At 27.0% G+C, this 14,979-nt stretch overlaps 1 long non-coding RNA gene across 1 annotated transcript; it reads left to right on the top strand.

The window, feature by feature from the left end:
- The first annotated feature begins 2,231 nt into the window (after positions 1-2,231).
- LOC147816639 (uncharacterized) lies at positions 2,232-11,404 on the top strand. Its single transcript, XR_015428538.1, has 5 exons — positions 2,232-2,443; positions 5,552-5,591; positions 6,702-6,844; positions 8,795-8,918; positions 11,152-11,404. It is a non-coding gene; the product is annotated as an uncharacterized LOC147816639 (long non-coding RNA).
- Positions 11,405-14,979: the final 3,575 nt, after the last annotated feature.

The following is a 14,979-nucleotide window of genomic DNA, read 5'->3' on the forward strand; positions in this document are numbered from 1 at the left end:
CTGTAACAGAAAATTTAGGATGAATGCATTTTCCTCTTGATGCTCCTTTAATCAAGCAAAAAAAAATTTTATAATAATAAAAATTTTTAAAACAATTTGTAAACGATGCACAGACTCTTCCTTTCAAATAGCCAGATGTGCTAGCAACAAGGTTCTATTGCTGATTCTCAGAAAAGGATTCTACCTTATTTGAAGACAAGGGGGATCCTTTGCCCAAGGGGGGAATACTGGATACAAGGATGTAGACGTAGATGTCTTGCCAAAGGGCACAGAAACATTTCTGAAGGTCACGGCTAAAAGAGAGCTGCGTATTACACATGCTTTAAAAAGGAATGATATCAAAAACAATTATTATTATTATTATTACTATTGCTATGCATCACATAAATTTTTAATCACCAAAAAAATATAAAAGTTAGTTACGATTTCGAGCCATTTTTTTTTTACATATAACCACTTCAAGAAATAACTTTTATTTTATTCAAAAAATTGGATAAAGAATTCCTCCATTTTCTATTTACTATTTTTAAAAATTTTTTTGCACACAACTATTTAAAGAAATTACTTTTATTTTATTCGGAAGATGAGATAGATAATTTCTTTATTTTCTGTTCAATATTTTCTAAAATAATTTTATTTTACAAACTTTTTATCTTGAACTCCGGCATTTGTTATCAATATTGCTCAATAAACACATAATTAGGTGAGAATTACTAATTAGTAATTAAAAAGGTAACGGAAGCAAAAGCTCGGAAAAAAAGTTACATGAAAGAAAAAAACTTTATTATTGGACGCCGAGGCCACTATCACTCACCGAACCTCGGTACTATTTTCAACCTCACAACAGTTCTTATGAGATCGCTTAATGATGTGAGCTGGCTCCGATCTCACAGTTTGCCTTAATTTTATTAAATACCCCACTTTTACGCTTAAGAATATTTTATGCTTTATTTTAAACATATTAAAAAGTACACAACCCTGTTCAAATCGCTATCACTCACCAATCTCAGAAATTCTTCTTGCAGTGAATTTCAGACTAATTCGCTGACTCATTTAATTTACCTTACCTACAGTGAGATTAGTTGGCGATAAAGTGGTCAAAGAATGAACAATAATCAAAATATTGGTGTGGAATGATATTTCTTCCTTCCGTCCTAAAACCTGTAAATTTCCTTAAAAATTTAGCTCCGTAAATCTGAATGTAACAGTTGTCTAAAGACAGCATACGAAAATTCTTTGAAGATGGAGGGACTTTCTTCTTTTGATATTTTAATTTTCAGGAAATTTTGAATTTTATTTTTCTGGAAACCGAGGGAGGTTTTCGTGGTTTTCCTCTCCATGCATATTCGGGTTAGTTCCATCAAAAACTTGATAACAGGAGATGAAATGGTTAATCTTTAAATATAGCTATGAATATAGTCATTTTAATCATAGACCTTTTATCTTTACTAAAAAAAAAATTCTTAAATATCAAGGAAAAAATAGCTACCATACTTCTATCTCCCGCGATAGGTAGAACTACCAGGACTGTGTCTCAATATACATTTAAAGTTGACACTTAAAATTTTTTAAAAATTTCTTTCTTAGTATAGTGAAAAGTTCTCTTACGAATTAGTATTTTGAGTTATATATGTGTCAACAACATTTAAAAAAAAAAATTGGAAAAAAAAAACTCCTTTTTATGTTCAGATATTTACCAGAATTTAGTAATGCGTTCAAGTCATTGTTAAGAAAATGCCTCATGAGTTAAAAATTTTATTTAATAAGCGCTTTTGACAAATTTGCATTAAATGTCTATACTAGCTCCCTTTCATCTAACGTAATTAATTTATTCAGAAATTATTTTATATTTTCTCTGTTTAAAATCTCTTATAAATAACGAATGGTTTTTCAATTATTAAAATAATTATTAAATCAATTCTTTTAGTATGAGCGGGAAAAATATTTTTTTTGGATGGGTGATTGAATTTCTACATGCTGGACATTTGGACATTACAATCTCACCGTGAACTTGTTATGCACCTTAAACTTTTCTTTTATATAAATATGAATAAACCAATTACTCTTCTTTGATGCCGAAAATAATTCTTATATTTAATTATTTTCGAAAATAAATAGTACATTAGAAATTTATTCTAATGGATTTACTAATTACATATCAAAAGGAAAATATTTAAAAACAAATTTAAATTATGAGTTTAATGCTGGAAGGAATGTGAAAAAAAGTTCAAAATTAAAAAAAATACTCCTTGGAAGGAGACCCCTCCTCCTAAACGGGGTTTTTAAAATATACCCAATAGGAAGACATTCAAATGTGTGGTCCATTTGCGAACTGGCGTTGTTCAGTCTCGGCTGTACAAAGGGCTAATGTATTTTGGAAGAAAAGGTGAGATGCCCTGAAAAATTCTCGTCAAGGAACTTCATGGAAGAACGTTTATTTCGGGTAAGTAATTTCAAATGCTTCTGAATTAAAAATTGTTCGAAATGTTAAAATTTCTAAAATGTATGCTATTTAAAAAAAAAAAATTCCTTACTATTTTACTTAAAAGTTTTATAATTGTTTTGCATGCTCATGCAAAAGCTGCACTACAATGTTAGAACGTTTTAAAATATGCTATGAGTTTAATTCTGATTGAGAAATATTGTATACTTTTAATGTTAGAAGATATACTGTCATTTAATTAAAAGGAATTTCAATTAATTACATCAATCATTTCCAAAACATTGTTGAAATTAAGCGTTTGATTTCTTAATTGATTAATTAGCTTTTATTTTATTTTATCCTCTCAAAATTGTATTGATAAACCGTTTTAAAAAAGATAACTATGAATAAGATAAGACAAACCATTCTTTTAAGAAAAAATGATTGTCATTCAAATTTGAAACTAAGAGAAAAAAAGCCTTGCATTTTGGATTAAGACTTATCTTCCTTTTTTGGATCATTTTTGTTTACTTTACTTAAAAATGATATTGGTTCGCCATTCTACTATCTGAACTTGAAATAATAAATTTGGTAATTAAAACTAAGATTTTACCCTTTCAAAGCAATTACATTATTTTTGAAAGAAAATTAGATTGTTATTGCTGCAAAGCCATAAGACTGTAACGTTTGTAAATGTTTATAATGTACTATGTATATAAAAATGGACAATACTGAAATACAATGTCTTAAATTTTCTTAAAATTAATTTAACATTCACTATATGTTACGGTGCTAGGATAATATTGATGATTGTAGTTATCATAAACAATTGTTTTTAAAAGGAAAATGCTCAGTTTGAAGCACAAATTTAATTCTTCATGTTTGAAATGATGTATTCTTGGCTAAAGAATACCTATCTATCCTTGCTTGCCATGGATGTATTAATATAATTTCATGAATCTAATTTTTTTTAAAAGAAAATGTTTATTTTAAGTGCCCAAATTCACTTTTTTCCTATTTAAAATGGTTTATCATTAAAATTTAATCAATCTGATTATTGGTTTAATTATCCAAATTTGTTTTAATATTAATAATGATGTACTACATATTATTAAAATATACAAAATTTAGGAAACAAAATTCTATTCTGAAAATTAAAGACAATACCTAAATCTAAGTAAATTATTTTATTTATTAAAATTGTTACTGGTTTATTTAAAATTTAAGGGCCTGTCAAATAATAACTCAAAGTATTATGGGTAATAATCTTATGACATTGCATCTTTCAATAATGTAACTGTTTTGAAAAGGAAAAGACTTTTAACTGGACAAACATATTTTTTCATGTTTAAAACAGCTTACCATTACAGTATACAATTGTATAATAAAAATTGTAGAGTAAATAAAAATATTAAAGAAAAAAAGTCTCAATACTAAGTACAAATTAAGTAAAAATAAGTTTAAAGAGAAAAAAAAACTTTAATATGTAATGGTACTATAATATTATCTTATAATAATAACTTTTCAGCAACCTATTTGTTTTCAATAGGAAAAGACTTAGTTTAAATGTCACAATGTAATTTTGTAATAGCAAAAAAATGAAGCTTTCTAATCAGCATTGCAATTTTTAAAAGGTAAATAAATACAATTAATCAAATATTAGGAGATTATAAGGCTTATTCAAAATGCAATGCTTTATTTAAATAAGGTGTGGATATGACATTCATTTATATTTTAAAAAATGTTTTACCTTACCTTATTATGTTTGACCTTACTTAACCTTATGAAGTTTTATTTTGTGGTTAACTATTTAAAATAATTTATCTATTGAATTTTTAGAAGGTAAAATATTTTTTTGAACACAGTTTTTTTTAAAAAAATTTTACGCTTAATATACAATACTTATTGAGTAATAGATGAACTCTATGCATTAAAAATATAAAGTTACCCTCATATTCTTGTTCATAAGAATTATTCTACCTATTTTTTGAAAATAATTAACACTACATTGCCCCAGGAAGTCATTTTTACTGCTTTTAATTTCAATTATAAAAACAATGATTTATATAATGACACAATTTCTTAGAATTTTGTGCAACATGTAATTTTTTTATTGTTAATATACTAATAACTTGTTATATAATTGTAAATAATATAAAAAATATTAAAAATTAATTTTAAATAAATTTCTTTATTTATTCTTTTACCATCCAGTCATTTTGACTGATTTTGGGCAATATAGGTATATACTAAGTTTCAGTCTTTCTAGTGTTAAATATGATAGCATGTATGAAAATAGATAAAAAAGAATAATAGTAAGTAAATATATATACTTATACACTAAATAGTACACTTATTGAAAGCTAAAATTGAGTTGCCGTATCCCATCTTTGTTCTTACGGCTTAGCATTAGTCTTTGATTATACAGTGAAACCTCTCGGGAGTGAACAATCTCCGTAAAATGGTTATTAATGGAAATGGTCGTTCTTGAGCTTACCTCTATTGACTATGATTGAGTAAATGTTATGGAAGGTGGATGATTTTCTGCAAGAGATTTTAATTCTTAGATTTTAAATATGAGAAGAGGTTTGTTTGTTTGAGATTCTTAGTTTTTTAGAAAATACTTTTTTTTCTTAAATTTAAGTCTTAGCTCTTAAAATAAATAAATGATAGCATTGTCTTTAGAGCACAATGACTGCACCATGAGGATATCTCTTGTAGAGATCGGAAAAAAGAGCGCTCTAAATAAGAGCCACTTACAAATAATATTAATACATTTAAATCTACTTATTTGTTTCGTTAAGATTTCTTCTGTTGATAGTTTTTTCGTTTTCCCCTCTTTGACCTTATTACAGTGGTTTGGGGTAGGTTTTGATGGTCTCGTTTAAAGGTTTTCTTTATTGTAAAGTCTATAGAAAAAATTCCGTGCTTTCAAAAGTGGTCGTAAATAAAAGAGGTCGCTACACAGAGTTGGTCTTTCTCGGTGGTTTCGCTGTATTTAAAAAATTAATTATTTAGTTAAATTTATTTAATTTACCCTTCGAATATTAGATTTTTTGCTACATTTATTAATGTAACTTATTTAATAGATAAGATGTAAACTTGAATTTCTTTTATATCCATTTGTAGGTATATTGAGGGCAATCAGTATGGAATTTTTAAACACCGTGTAAGTAACTGATTATAATATTCGGTACAACTTTTTCTTATCTTTATTTTTCTGTCTTTATTTATTTTAACTTTTACCAATATTTATCTTAACTTTTATCAACTTTACCTTTCAAAATTAAAGATAACGATTTCATATATAAGGTGTATAATTAATCGCATGATTACTTTTGGTCGCGTGACTTGTTTTAGTAAATGTTAAGAAAATGTAGTTTTGTATACGTTGTTTTAATGCATACATCGTAAATTAGAAACATGTTCTTTCTGTACTCTTAAGAGTCTGTAAAAAAGGATTTATAAGAAAAATAATAAAAAGAAACCTGAAAATTTTCCCGCTAAAAAAACTTAAAAATTACCATTACGCAAAAGTTCTATACTGTCAAAAGTATAAAATAAAACAAAAAAAAAACTACTATATCTCCTAAATATTGATATTTCTTACAAATTTTCTGTAATAAATTATTTCAATAATAAATGTAATAAATTCTAATAAATGTAATAAATTCTGTAATAAATTATTTAAGTTTTTATTAATTCATTCATTTATTTTTACTTATTTCATTTAGAAACTAATCAGATTTTTTATCTTTTTCAGTCTTAGTAATTTTTCTTAACTAAGATGATTGAAGCATCACTTTTCATTTCGAAATGTTACATTTATTTAAATTTGTAAAGAGCTTTAATTAAAATAATATATGTATTATCAATTCAGAAAGAATTTCTTAAGCATAATCTGATTTTTGTGTGTGTAAAGTAAAGAGAGTAAGAACTTATTCACATTATTTTCAAATATTTGACTAAAATTTAGAGGATGCATCAGGTTTGTATAATCTTAAGTAAAAAATAACAAATTTAAAAATTATTTTAGCTACTACTGGGGGGGGGGGGGTAGAATTTGAATAGATTCATTGTTTTTTTTTCTTCATTTTTTTATTATATAAGTCAACAATGGACAGTGATAGCACAATTGTTTGCAGCTATATTGACACCAAATAATGAGGTCTGATATTCTAAAACTGTTTTACGTTTTTCTTAGCTTAATGAAATTATTTTAGTAAGTTTAGTTTACTATTATTATTATTATTAGTAAGTTCAGCAATGTTAATTTCAGATGTAACACTTTGGAGCGATTGGAGGATTGAGCAGATAACTGTCACAACCTCTTTTACAATGAATTGGAAAATCTCAATTTAGTTGGCATCCCCATGACAAAATCAATCCAGGAATATCTAAGGATCATACAATTAATTGCAGGTAATATTTTATGTCATGAATTTTACAGCTGTAGTGCATGTTATGTTATTAATTTAAGTTGGTAAGCTCAGCAAACATTCTATTTTATCTTACCTCTAATCTTTCTTAACTATTTTTCAACAATTAGATTAAAAAAATTAATATTTTTAGTTTCAAGTGCTTAATTTGGAGAAATCAAATAAAATCTCATTGCTTGGAAAGTTGTTAAATAAGGTGGCTGCCATAAAATAATTTTTGAAGTGAAATATATACCAATATGAAAGTTGAGTGAAAAAGAGTTTTGTGTTTTAATTTTTTAATTTCTAAAATATTACTCGAATGCATGTTACCATTATGTATGCTCATAAAAAGGTTTTTTAACTATTTAATGTTTAAGTTATATGTCTATTCTAAAGCCCAAATAATAAGTAAAATAGTGATTATAAATTGAAATTGAAGCTTTCCTTCAAATCTTAAAGCATTTAAAGCTTGACTTATTTACTATACTTCAAGAAAAAAAAAATCATGTTTACGGCAGCGCCATCTCGTAGCACATATTGTAAACATTTAAATATTTGAGTGAAAGAGATCTGATGTGCTTTTTTCACACAAAGAACTTGGGAGCTACCTACGTTACCGGTGGAAACAATGAGCTCAATGCAACTATGAGAACCCTCTGGTGTGTTTTTAATATTATTATTTTTTTTTTAATATTGAGTTTGTTAGATTGATGTTTTTTTTCTTCCCTGGTGATCTAGTAAGCAAACTATTGAGTTTGTCTTCGAAAGATAACAAAATAAATAACGAAAAAGAATGCAAATTCTTGATATGCAGTAGATCCATGTAATGAATCGAAATTTTAAAACAATTATGCTTTTCACTTAAAAAAAAAACTAAAAATAAAATAATATACAAGAATTTTATCATAAAAAAAGCTTAAATCATAAAAATTGTAAAAACTTAACTGAATTATATATAAATTTAAAATTAGCTATATTTTAAACGGAAAAGTTTGTTCCTTTGTTTCTTTTATCACGCAAGGAGACAAAATTTTAAAAATCAATCTTAAGAGTTGTTCAAAAATTTAAATTCGCTGAGAGATTTAAAGAATGGAATTTTCAGATTGGTTTATCATTAGGTATTGTTTTATTTTAAACTGGTCAATCTGTTTTTCAAATATTCCAAGAGCAACATCAGTGATGTTTGCATATTTATTTACTATTTACGTAAAAAAGTACTCATTGAACTTCTTTTTACAATCTATTCTCTATTCATTAAGTCAGATAAGCTTAATAATCAACATGAAGGTGGTAGCATATTTGAAGAAAGTCACTAAACTAATATTTCTGACATTATCTGTGCCTTCTAAAAGTGGTCGTAAATAGAAGAGGTCTCTACACAGAGGTGGTTTACTTATTTTATATAGAAACTAAACAGATTTTTAATTTTTTGCAGTTTTAGTAATTTTTTTTTAACTAAGATGATTGAAGCATCTCTTTTCATTTCGAAATGTTAAATTTATTTAAATCTGTAATGAGCTTTAAATTAAAATAATATATGTATTGCCAGTTCAGAAAGAATTTCTTAAGCATAATTTTTTTTTGGGGGGGGGGTGAGTGTGTAAAGTAAACAGAGTAAGAACTTATTCACATTATTTTCAAATATTAGACTAAAATTTAGAGGATGCATCAGGATTGTATTATCTTATTTAAAAAATAAAAAATTTAAAAAAATTTTAGCTACTACTGGGGAGGGGGGGGGAGAATTTGTATAGATTTATTGTTTTTTTTCTTCTTTTTCTTACATTAAGTCAATGAATGATAGCAATATAGCTTTGCAGCTATATTGACACAAAATAATGAGTTCTGATATTCTGAAACTGTTTTACGTTTTTCTTTATTTAATGAAATTATTTTAGTAAGTTCAGTGTACTATTATTAAAATTAGTAAGTTTAGCTATGTTAATTTCAGCTATAACACGATTCGACAGAATTTTGAGCAACCTCTTTCTTCAAGATCTCAATTTGGACCCCATGACCCCCTCTCCATGACAAATCAATCCAAGAATATCCGAGGATCTTTCAATTAATTGCAGGTAATATTTTATGTTATAATTTTACAGATGTAGTGCATGTTATGTTATAAATTTAAGTAGTTAAGCTCAGCAAACATCCTATTTTATCTTACCTATTATCTTAACATTTTTCTATTACTAGATTAAAAAATTAATATTTTTTGTTTAACGCTCTTAATTTGGGGAAATAAAATGAAATCTCATTATTTGGAAAGTTGTTAAATAAGGTGACTGTCATAAAATATTTTGCAAAGGGAAATATATACCAATATGAAAGTTGAGTGAAATAAAAGTTTTTATGATTTTGTTTTTTAATTTCTATAATATTACTCGAGTGCATGTTATCATTATGTATGTTCATAAGAATTGAAAAGTTTTAAGAATTATTCTTTAATTTTGATAATTTTTATTTAAAAGAAAAAAATCTCAGCAAATTGATATTTTTTTTCAAAAAAGTTTATTAACTATTTAGTGTTTAAGTTATATGTACATTCTAACGCCCAAATAATAAGATAAAATAGTGATCATAAATTGAAATTGAGGATTTTCCTCAAATCTGAGGCATTAAAATTTTTTGCTTATTTTTGCTATACTTAAAAAAAAGTGGAAAAAAAATCATGTTTATGGCAGCGCCATCTCGTAGACATATATTGTAAAAATTTAAATATTTTAGTAAAAGAGGTCTTATTTGCTTTTTTCACACAAAGAACAGAGGAGCTACCTACGTTACCGGGGGAAACAATGAGCTCAGATGCAACTACTCAATAACCATATAAGAGCCCTATGGTGTTTTTTTTTTTTTTTTATTTTTAATATTGAGCTGGTTAGTAACAGTAAAGGTCCCCTGCTTCCCTGGTGATCTAGTAATAGTAAAGGAAACTATTGAGCTAGTCTTCGAAAGATAACATAACAAATAAGGAAAAAAAAAAATTTCAATTCTTGATATACAGTAGATACATCCATGTAATAAATTGAAGTTTTAAAACAATTTAGCTTTTAAATCAAAAAAAAAAAAAAAAAGAGGAAACTAACTTAAAATAAAATAATTGACAAGAACTTTATCATAAAAATAGCTTAAATTTTAGAAATTTTAAGAACTTAGCATGCTTATATAAACATTTATAATTAGCTATAATTTGAAAGGAGAAGTTTGTTCCTTTGTTTCTTCTATAAGTCCTAAATCATTTTAGCTACCCAGAAATTCAGATCATGGCTGGGGGCGAAATTTTAAATATCAATCTTGAAAGTTGTTCAAAAATTTAAATTCGTTGAGAGATTTAAAGAATGGAATTTTCAGATTGGTTTATCATTAGGTACTGTTTTATTTTAAACTGAATAATCTGTTTTTCAAATATTCTAATTGCAACATGAGTGATGTTTTCTCACTTATAGATCTATTTAAGCAAAAAAGTACTTCATTGAACTTTTTTTTACTCTCCATTCTCTATTCGTTAAGTCAGATAAGCTTAATGATAAACATGTAGGTGTAGAATATTTGAAGAAAGTCACTAAACTAATATTTCTGGCGTTATCTGAAAACACGAAATTATTTTTTTTAATGTTATGCTTTTGAAATCTGTTTTTATTATGGTAAATTTTGACTATCAGTCATTAGTAATATAACTTTCAAAAATGTATAAAACTAATAAATACTAATTATGTAAAGTTGCCATTAAATACAACAAAAAAATAGTAAGTCAAATAAATTTAAAATTATTCTTTCAGTTTTATAAATTTAGTGAGTATCGGTATATGCCTTTCGGTTTTGTAAATGATTTCGTAGTGCTGATTAACACCAATTTATAGATTATTTTAAAAAAAATTTTGTCTCGTGAGAATATTCAAGTAGTTACGCATTAAAAAGTCGAATTTTTAAATGCATTTCTAACATTAATTTTAATTGGCTTCGTTGCCAATTTAAAATGTTATTTAGGCCTGTTTTGAGTTTGGTTAATTTTTTTAACTATAATAACTGGTATATAACAACATTAAATAATACCATATAATACTTATACACTAACTTTAATATAATACCCTACCATTATCATACCAAAATTACAATAAAAATTACTTTTGTTTACATTTTTTCTGGAATAATTTTTAAACAGACATATTGTAGTTTAAGGTTGGATTGTGTTCTCTTAATATTCGATAAGTATTGATTAATATTTTAAAGTGTAAATGATAATTTCTCTTATTTTTTTTTGCTGTTTATCTTATACAGAAATCATTAAACGCTAAAATTGAATTATAGGTGCTGTCGAAGTAAATTCCCTGACGTCACACAAGCATCAGTAACAAGGTGGCTGAGATAACGGAGACAGAGAAAGTGTTTGAAAGAAAGGAAGAAGAATTCTGAATAATATTGCTGAAACTGGAAATAAATAAATTTTATAATACTACTATATTATTACTATTATTTATAATACTATTGATGAAATAAATTTCTGAAAACATTTGTCAGTAAAAGCTTTTATATATTGTTGAAATAAATTTCCTCAAACATTTATTTGCTTATTTCCTTGTTAACTGACAATTATAAACACTAACATTAAATAAATATGCATACAAAAAGATATTAACCAGATAATTACATTGAAAATAATGTGCATTTTCAATTAACATGTAATCACCACTTAAAATTAAAAATTATTTAAGAAGAAACACAAACTAAAATAAAATTGTTTATTTAAATTTTTTAAAATTGATATTAATTATTAAATGAAAACAAAAAATTATATAACTAAACTATATACTTTACAATAACACAAAAGAATTTTACTTAATACCTAGAGAATAATTTGTAATAACTTTAAATTTTTTTATTTTAAATTGTTTATAAATAAGATTAGGAAAGTTAATACCTCGACTTTTTACAAGCGTAGTTAATGCAAAAAATAATAAATGAAATATAAAGTTCTAATTTAAACTACAGAAAAGAATGTAAAAAAAATATTTAACTCTCTTTTATTATATTTTTGTTAGATGAATCGATCAAACTATAATTTACTATAATACAATCTCCTATTATAAAACACAAAAGGGTTAGTATGCTTATATATATTAGAAAAGAAGGAGAGCTTACTTTCATTTCAACAAATCATAAAAAATTTGATACAAAGCTATATTTTAAAGAAAATTTTTGTTGTTACATTCAATGCAGCCCTTTGCAAACCACTTAGTTTTTGTTAAAATGCTTCCTAATATGAGTATCCCAGAATTGAAATAAATATAACTATTATAAAAAAGTAAAAGTTTTAATTATAATTAAATAAAAATGAATACTAGATCTACCAGGCACTAAGGAAAAAAGTAGCTGCAAGAATAACAAATCTACAACGATAGTCCTAAAAAGTATTAACACTGCAAAAAGTTAAAGAAGAAAATCTAAATATTAATGGAAATTTATTGGCTACTTGTTGGCTCAATATAAATTAATATCCTTTTTTATAATGGGTCACTATCGGAAAGCTGAAAACAGCCGATATTGGTCCATTATGGAAATTTATTGGCTACTTGTTGGCGCAATATAAAATAATATCCTTTTTAATGATGGGTCATTATCGGCAAGCTGAAACCAGCCGATATTGGTCCATTATAAACCAGCGTCATTTTAATGTTGGGTCTCTATCGGAGAAATTTTAATGTTTCTGGACAACTGAAAACAGCCAATACAATTCCGATATGCACTTGCCAAAAATGGCCCGATAAAAATGTGTCAAATGGCCGACATCGACCCGACATCATTGATCAGTATCGGCTCCAGCTGCCGGCCGGCCGGACACTTTTTTGCCGCAGCCGATTCGGCCAACTATGTTGGGCCGATGACGGTGCTATCGGTCACTGTATATTGGCCCGTTATCCCGCCTTAAATGTTGTGTTTGCTGGGATCTTATTGCATTTTTATATCTCACAAAAATCAGTCATTACAAACCTCGTGCTTCGGACTAAAATAGAGAAACCTTTTCTCCTGTTTGAAATAAATCCATTTCCTTATCAATATTTCGTATATATATAGTATAAAGTTTATTTTCGTATTTTTTGAAATCACGCGTCACGTACAATATTTTTGTTTTTTATACAACTCGGTACGAGTGACGTGTATCAAATGGTACAACTCTGAATAACCATTTTTTAAATCATCGGATTTTCACACTCCAATTTTAATGGTTTAAAGCAGGGATGGGGAAACTACGGCCCGCGGGCCAACTGTGGCCCGCCGGAAGGTTTTATCCGGCCCGCGGATGGAATTTTAACTTGCTGATCTTTGGCGAATATAAACAACATACATCCATTTTCTTGTCTACTTTGTTTAAAGTTATTTTTCTTTCTTTTTTATCTAAGTACTGCGGACCTTTTAACTTTCTCTATTTTTGTTCTACAAAACATAAATTGATGGAAGTAGCTAGCACAGACAGCTTCAATTGGTAAAATGTTGAAAGCAGAAGTTCTTTATAGAATAGCCGTAGATTGGTGCCATCTGAAGCAATTGTTTCTGAATATGCCAAAATTTGAGTTTTACAAATCATTACAAAAAGCTAGTTTCCCAAATATTTCATACCTAGAAAATCAGGGCTATGCTTGCTTCCTTTTATTTATGTGTGAACAAGTGTTTACATCTACGAACCTGATAAAAAATCATTTCAGAAGTAGAATAACAGGCAAACATTTACCCTTGTTCCTTAAAATAAGTACATCTCACTTGGAACCTCAATATAAGGAACTTTTAAAAATGAAATAGCAATTTCATTCATCTCATTAAATACTTACATTGAAAATCGCATATAGTATTTTTTATTTTATTTTAGATGTTTTTATTTAGCCCGCCAAAATTTTTTTTCTTTGATTTTTGGCCCTCGACCAGATAAGTTTGCCCATCCCTGGTTTAAAGGGTGTACTTTAAATATTTTAATATTTCTTTGACTTTAAAAATTAAGAATTTACTTTAAATATTAAATATTTTAATTGGCGTTAATTAATAATTCAGTTACAATACGGTATATTCTTTGAATGAGCATACCTTTTTTTGTTATTGATACATTTCATTTTTTGACAGCCAATATGTATGGAGTCGTAGTGGCTCTGCGGATAGAGAGTGCGCCTTTCAATGAGGTGAACCGGGTTCGAATCCCAGCAATGACTGGTTGATACGAATTCCGCATCCGGCTTGCGCCGACCACAGTGCAAAATATCCTCACTGGTAGATGGATCATGGGTTAGAGTCCCTTTGTCGTTAGGCTAACCATGGGAGGTTCTCGTGGTCTTCCTCTCCATGCAACGCAAATGCGGATTAGTTCCATCAAAAAGTTTTCCACGAAGGCAAAATTTCTCCTAATACTTGATCCAGGAGTTCCCTTGTCTTCTGGATTGGGTTCAAAATTACAAGGCTACGGAGCTGTGTATTAGTAGTCGTAAATATATAAAATAAGTTATAAAATAAAATAAGAAGAATGAACTCAATCTCTGGAAAATACAATTCGTTTATTTAGTCAAGAAAGCAGTTGAAAATTTGAATCCCTTAATGTTAATCTCACTCATTGCTTATTTGATTATCTTCTCATCTATATCTATTAATCTATTTATTGAAAAGACTTTAACTTAACTTGTATTTCAAATAAATAAATTTTCAGAACGAAGTTTTAAATAATAAGAAAAAGTTTTCGATTTTTTTGAAAATTTATTTGTTTTTTATTTACTTACTTTTGAAGTTTTGACTCAATGTGATAAAAAAATAAACATGTTTTCAGCTTTTTTAGTTTTATATAGTTTTAAACGGCCCTTTTCAAACTCGGTTACAGGTTTTCCGGAATTATACCTGAACCTAGCACGTTATCGTTATTATATTATTAAACTTACATTGATCTGAATAATATCGAGAACAAGGAGAATAATTCCTATTCTGGATTTTTTTTTCCTCTTTTAAAAAATAAATAAATAAATCAAGATTTCTATTCAAGACGTTTGTCTTGAATGGGAAAATCTTGAAAACAACGAAAGAACTGTTTTGTTTGTATTCTACACCTTTTCAATTTAATCGGTAATTTTTTACGAGCTCAATAAAAAAAGACGATTGCATCATCTG

This window comes from Parasteatoda tepidariorum, chromosome 1, assembly GCF_982258835.1.
Source record: "Parasteatoda tepidariorum strain Cologne lab strain chromosome 1, Ptep-v5.0, whole genome shotgun sequence".
Classification (NCBI taxonomy): Eukaryota; Metazoa; Arthropoda; class Arachnida; order Araneae; family Theridiidae; genus Parasteatoda; species Parasteatoda tepidariorum.